Below are 6,331 nucleotides of genomic sequence, written 5' to 3'. Positions count from 1 at the left end.
AAAGATATTGGTGTCTAAAACTGTCATCAACTCTGTTTTTGGGCAGTTGACTTTACCTCTCTTTAATCTGTGGTTTCTCCATCTGATTAAGGAAATGTTAATGCTTTTTCACAGAAAGCTTGCAAGGATTAATATTTTTGAAGTGCTTAGTGCAAAAGAGACTGTAGAAAAAGAAATGGTGTGTGAATGTTTGCATGGACATGTGTTTTAGCATAAGGTTGGTTTTTTTTAAATGTAGTATAGTATTTGTCAAAGTTACAGGTTAACCACTGAGATGCCTGAAGTTTGGTTGTGAAAGATAGAGGCAGCAGAAGCTTTTCTTTATTAGTCTTAAAAGAGTAGACTTCCTGTAGAAAACATGGATGGCACAAAATTTAGACAGTTCATCCTGGGGGTCCCCACCTACACTTTCAGAGATGTAAGCAAATTAATGCTGTGTGGTAGGAGACCATTTAATATGGTCCTATATTCTGTGCCCGTGGAGCGTAGGGGGAATCCACGTGGAACTGGGCAGACACCACCAACTAGCAGTCATCTGCCAAATGATAACACTACGGGTCTTTTATGGCCATAAGCTGACTTGGAAACATTTGCTTTGGAGTGGAAATTGGAGATGACTATACAGTGGCATGCTTTTGCAAAGAAGTTGTCGTCTTGTGATGTATCAGTGGCAACAAAGCATGGAAGATGCCTGACAAGATTCCTTCACTTCTGTGAACTTAGACAGAGCCTTATCTTGGAAGACTGCCTGTTGGTATGCGTTATACTTCAAGAAAATTGGAGGCCGACAAGAGAGCCTAATAAAGAGCATTGAGGATGGCTAAGGGTATAGTAAGCAGCACTGTGGACAATGCTGAGTAGATAGGCTATGATGGAAAGGTGCAGTATCTTCCCATAAACACTCACAAGACTTGTCTGGGAGCTTTATTGGCTTTACAGCTTGTGTAACCTGCTTTTCAACAGCAGACAGTGCTGTATCTCTAGTAATCTGCTGGAGAGCATATCTAGATCTTAACTGCTGATGGTTGAGAGGGTGAGTGTATCCAGAGAGTAATTGTGGTTCAGTCTGAGGTTAGTATGGAGGCGAGGAATGGGACCTGATCTTTAGCTTCTAACAATTTGCATGAGAACTCTGTCCTTCTCCTTAAATATTTGCATACCTCTTCAGCTTCCCTAAAAGTTTACTGAATATTTGGTACCTAAGAGGAAAAAAAAGAGCAACACAAGTATCTGTATCTCTATAACTGTCCTGTCTTTTCAGATTTTCGAGTACGTCATATTTTTTTGCATGTACTTTAAATATTTACAAGGTGAAATGGCCTGATCTTGTCTATTGATGTAAAAGCTCTAAATGTTCTGAGCCCTATATGGGGGAGAGGGAATTCCCTTACCCAACAATCCCATCTGTGCAGTATTTCACTTCTAATCCCAGAGTATTCCCTGAAGATTCCTGTCGTGTATACTCTGCAATGCATCATCTTGCTAATGGGAGATGTAGTGTACATTTTTATACTGCTTCGCAGCTTGGTAGCAGGACAGAGTTCATTTAAAAGTAAGTGCTCCACTGTAGCAGAAAGAACTGATGAGAAACCTGTGGTCTGTCTAGACTGCAGAATGCAGAGCACATTTGAGCTTTTATAGGTAAAAGATCTGTTTTCACCTGTCTCAGTCACAGCAAATACCTGATCTTATTTCTTGGTAATGAAATCTCACATCCTGCACCATTACTTGCTTTGCAGTACAACAAATCATGATCATAAATCTTGTGTACAACAGGAACAGTTTTATCAACCTGTAAATGCTGGAAAATGTAGTCTTTTTTAAAAAAACAAAACCAAACCAACAAACCAACACTTTTTTAGGATTTGCAGACTCTTCTTAAAGTGCTGTAAAATCTGATCTTGCCCTCTCTTCTACACTGCATTTGACTAGTGTTACTTTTATTTTGTGGATTCATCATCTCCAGATTAAGTCAATCAAGTTGAACTTCACACTATTTTCTTCCTCTGCCAGCCAAAAAATGGCCAAATGATGACTGTCGTTTTTCACAGGTGATCAGCCTGAATGTCAAGTCAGCCACCTAGGCTCATTACTGTATGTATGCTTGAGTTTACACTTTATTTTAAAAAGCGTGTGTCTTAACAAAAATAGGCACATCACTTAAGTAAGTTCTTACAGAGCAAGTGAGGCCTTAGGGCTTCATAAAACAATGAATGAAAAAGCTCACAGAAGCATAACCTTCCTGTCTGTCTTCTATCTGCTTAAGTGGTGGAAGTAATGGAGTGACAGCAATTTCACTTTCCTGTGCTTCTCAGCTTGCATAATGAGTAAGATGGTGTGGTCTGGCTGTTTTTTAAGCCATTCTTGGGGATGCATTTATACTGAGCAGTATATTTTTCTGAACAAAAGGAGCATATTCATTTAAATTATTACAATCCACCATGAAATTTGAAAGACTTCTGTAGGCAATTTTAGATGAAATGTGGGGAAAGCCTAGACAATGACAAAGACATGCCTGCTGTAGAGAGAGTAGTGAGAGATACCCTGCGTTGTCAACTGCAGTTCTGGATAGTCGAGAGAAAGGTTTAAATCAGTCTAATGCAGCACCTCTGTTCTTCTGAACTGGTACTGGAAAACTGAGTGCTGAACTCTTCACAGCTGCTTTAAGTTGCTTCTGCTGCTAATAACCTTCACAATGTGAAAATACGACAGCCAGAGGCTGAGTGGGCATAGCAGCTCCCTGGCTCTGCTGCCATGCATAGACAGGCTGGAGTCTGAGTGGCGAGTGCTGTGATAGCCGGATGCCATCTGGCAGAGTCCTCGGGCAATGAGATGAGCCACTGTCCTGCTGCCAGAGTAAAACGAGCGCAGTAGGTTGCATCTGCTCGTCTCAAGATTTTTAAAAAGTGACCTGTGTTCAGCAGAATGGGGGAAGGAAGGACCAAATTCTTGTAGAGAGGTCTTCACAGTCATGGAGAGACAGCTGTTTGGGGCAGACTTGTTCTCTGCTGCTGCATTTCAGCTGAACAGTTTCCACTGGAGGCTGCGGAGATGACCAGCACACAGTACCCCTGCAGACTAGGGTAGCTCTACTGACACATCTGACGTCGGAGGCAAAATCATCATAGTGTCTAGATGATGTTTTACAAGCACAAGGGATGTGATAGAGAGTCCCTGTGCACTTGCAAGTATTTCCCTGGCCTCAGACCAGTTGGATCAGTTACGTGTTCCCTTGTTCAGATTTCTGTCCTGTTCCACACCTAACAGCCGCACACAGGACCCTGCCTGGGTGTCCCAAAGTGTCACTGAAGCTCTCTGGGAGCAGAGACTCAGAAGTGCATCATGGGATTGGGATCTTGCTTAAATTGACAGTATTTCAGAAAGTCTTCTAGATCTGCATCATGAGTGTCTTTTTTTACCTGTCATACTGCTTAAGGGAAAGATACACTGATAAATATCTATCTTCAGCAACGTGAGGCAACACTGATGCCTCTTTTCTGCTTATCAACCCAGGAGACAAGATTTGGTTTTAATAGCAATGATGTACCATTTTCTTAAGGGTAGTGATGGAGGAATTCTTCAAGGATAGCTGTGAAGTTATTCTGTGAACACTGAGTCTACTTAGTCTAAAAGTGCTGGTTACCCTGACTGAGCCATTCAACTCACAGCAGTCTTACACTGATCTGTCATGTCCAGTGAGTGCTTGTTATTATTAGTATGTGCAGTGCATAGAAACATTTTCATGCTCGTATTTAATGTTTCATTACAGAAAACCCCACTACACAACTTGGTTAGTGAATTAAACTCTTTAGGATGTGTGTTTCTTGAGAGGAGGAGAGTCTCAGGCCAGCTGAGGGAAATCTGGAGCATCTGCTCAGAGAGGATAATCTGCTCTTACCCCTCACCCCTTACGCTCATTTAGGGGATGAAGTGCAGCAAAATGTGTGTAAAGAAAGAGCTCGGGAGCAATTGAAGGGGCTGTGAGGAAGAGCATCTGTGAGAGCCCAGTGGAGCTGGAAGCAGTTGCCTGGAGGCAAGGGCTATGCTCAGCCAGCCTTGTTCTGAGGTTGCTGATGGTGGTTATGTGTTCCTGGGGTGCCTGGCACGAAGCTGTCCAGCCCCTCTCATCCAGTATTGACAGAACACTGTCAGCCCGGTGCTTGCCTTTAGGACAGCAACTGCATCCTTGCTGATCTTCCCCCAGCCCCTGCTAGCCATACTGAGGACCCCATAGGGACAATGGTCAGCATTACCATATAGATAAGATAGGCTGGCAGTAGAGGGATTTAAGCTCCAAGCGTGGTGCCTCACAAAACCAGGCAGATAAAGCTGCTTTTATCTACACAAAATGCTCCTCTCTGCTCTTATCCTTTATGTTTGTTCGTCTTTACAGCAAAGAGGAAGAAAGAGTCATGCTTGTCTACCTGAATGATTTTCTTAATAACATAATGCTTCAGGAGGTGTCTGGTGTTATACAAAGGGAAATACTCGCATCCTTCTTGGCATCTGTCATTCAGCTGTTTTTCTGGGGGTGTAGGCTCCAGCTCTTCCCAGAGCCAATCTTGCAGTGTCACTGTGCTCCCCTTGGCTGCTCAGCAGTTAGAGATATTGCAGCTCTGCCCAGGGCTTCTGCTGGCAGCATTTTTAGGGTTTTGAAACCAGTCTTACACAGACATGAACTCAGATTTTGGAGTCCTTTGCAAGTTGCTGATACATACTGGTCATAGGCAAATAATGACAAGCTGATGTCTGAGCTGCTCATATCTGTGTTGTGCACAGAAAAAGGAATACTTCCCCTTAGTCAAACAGTGCAGCAAAAGCAGATGTCTCTAACAGCTTCGAGGAGCTTCAAGTTTGACTCAGCCATGCCTGTACTGCCAACATACAGCTTTCCAGAAGGTTAGAAGGAAAGTTCTAAATATATTTGATACATAATTCTGCAGCAACAGCAGACAAATTTTATGATTTAGGCTGTTCCTTCTGTTGGTGTCCTTGCAAAAGCTTAGGCTGGTTGCTAGGCAACTGGCATAAAAAAAGTACATTTCTCTTTGCATTGCAGGCAGGAACCTTGGGAGCAGCAGAGGCCTCTGATGGCTCCTTAAATAGCATTGCTGGGGAATGAAAGTTAAAATATTGAACACTCATTGGTTAAAGATCTTGTTACAAAGGTCAGCTATCTAGGGGATATTCAATGGTTTGGTCTCCTTTGGTGCAAAAGAAGGATTAGAAGGGGGTGTGCCTGCCTGCTGTAGATAGTACAAAAAATGGAAATTTCCAAAGATGCCTGACTGTTGAGCAGAATACCTAGGTGGGCTATATAATTGCCTTCAGGCTTAATTCTTTTTTTTATTGACAGAAAGTGTGAACTCGGCTGTTTGTCACATAAGCAAGTATAATTTTATGCTTACAGATCTTAGAATTTAAGAAGTACTTTTAAAAGTGCACATTTGAAGCTGCTTAACTCCAGTGCTCTAATTTACTAAACACAGGGCAAAAGAAAAGGGGGAGAATTGGTACCTGTGTTGAGAGAAGTAAATGTCTTAATGTGTTCATGCTGAGGGATTTGCAGAAATCTAGAAATTCAGTGGAAAACTAACACCGAAACAACTGATTCCAGGCTTCTCAATTGCTGGCTCACTCTAATCTTCCTGTATTGGTTCAAGGTCATTTATAGCTAGATGGCTGTGAATCCCAGGATACAGGGAATACTGATTCTTGCATAATGATGAAAGATTTACCCTACTTCCCCATGATCCCTTTGAGATAGTGCAGTTTTTAAAGTCAGGCGGAATGATGCTAGAAAGAAAGCAGTATTAGTTGTGGAGATTCAGCTGTGTACTAAACTGCGAGGTGAATTGGGAATGAGGCTGTCTACCAAAACCTTAAAGAACATTTTTCCCTCTGGCTGAAAAGTATTACCAAAGAAGCAAAAAAGTAGAAAGGTTTTTGGAACCTTTGCAAAAGAAGAGCAACTGTTTATGGTGTGTCAAGTCTGCCTGGCATGATTTACTGTCTGGAAATTCTTCTTCCTTTTATTTACATTTGTGGTTTCTTTATCTTCCAAATATGAAACGAATCTCTGATGTCCCTCTTTTGTTGCTTTGGTATGGTGGAAGAGAAGAGATGGGGAAAGAATGAAAATTGTGCTGGAGTGAGCTTGGAAAACCAGCATTTGGGTATCACCTCTGTGTTTATCATAATGGCAAGATCTCTTGAGCCTTTTGGAGAAGTAAGAAAGATCACAGAACACAGAACAGTAGGGGTTGGAAGGGACCTCTGGAGACCATCTAGTCTGACCCGACTGCCAAAGGAGGTTCACCTGGAGCAGGTT

Source organism: Antrostomus carolinensis, unplaced genomic scaffold, assembly GCF_000700745.2.
Source record: "Antrostomus carolinensis isolate BGI_N321 unplaced genomic scaffold, ASM70074v2 scaffold17907, whole genome shotgun sequence".
NCBI lineage: Eukaryota > Metazoa > Chordata > Aves > Caprimulgiformes > Caprimulgidae > Antrostomus > Antrostomus carolinensis.
Note: the sequence above shows the minus strand (reverse complement) of the source record.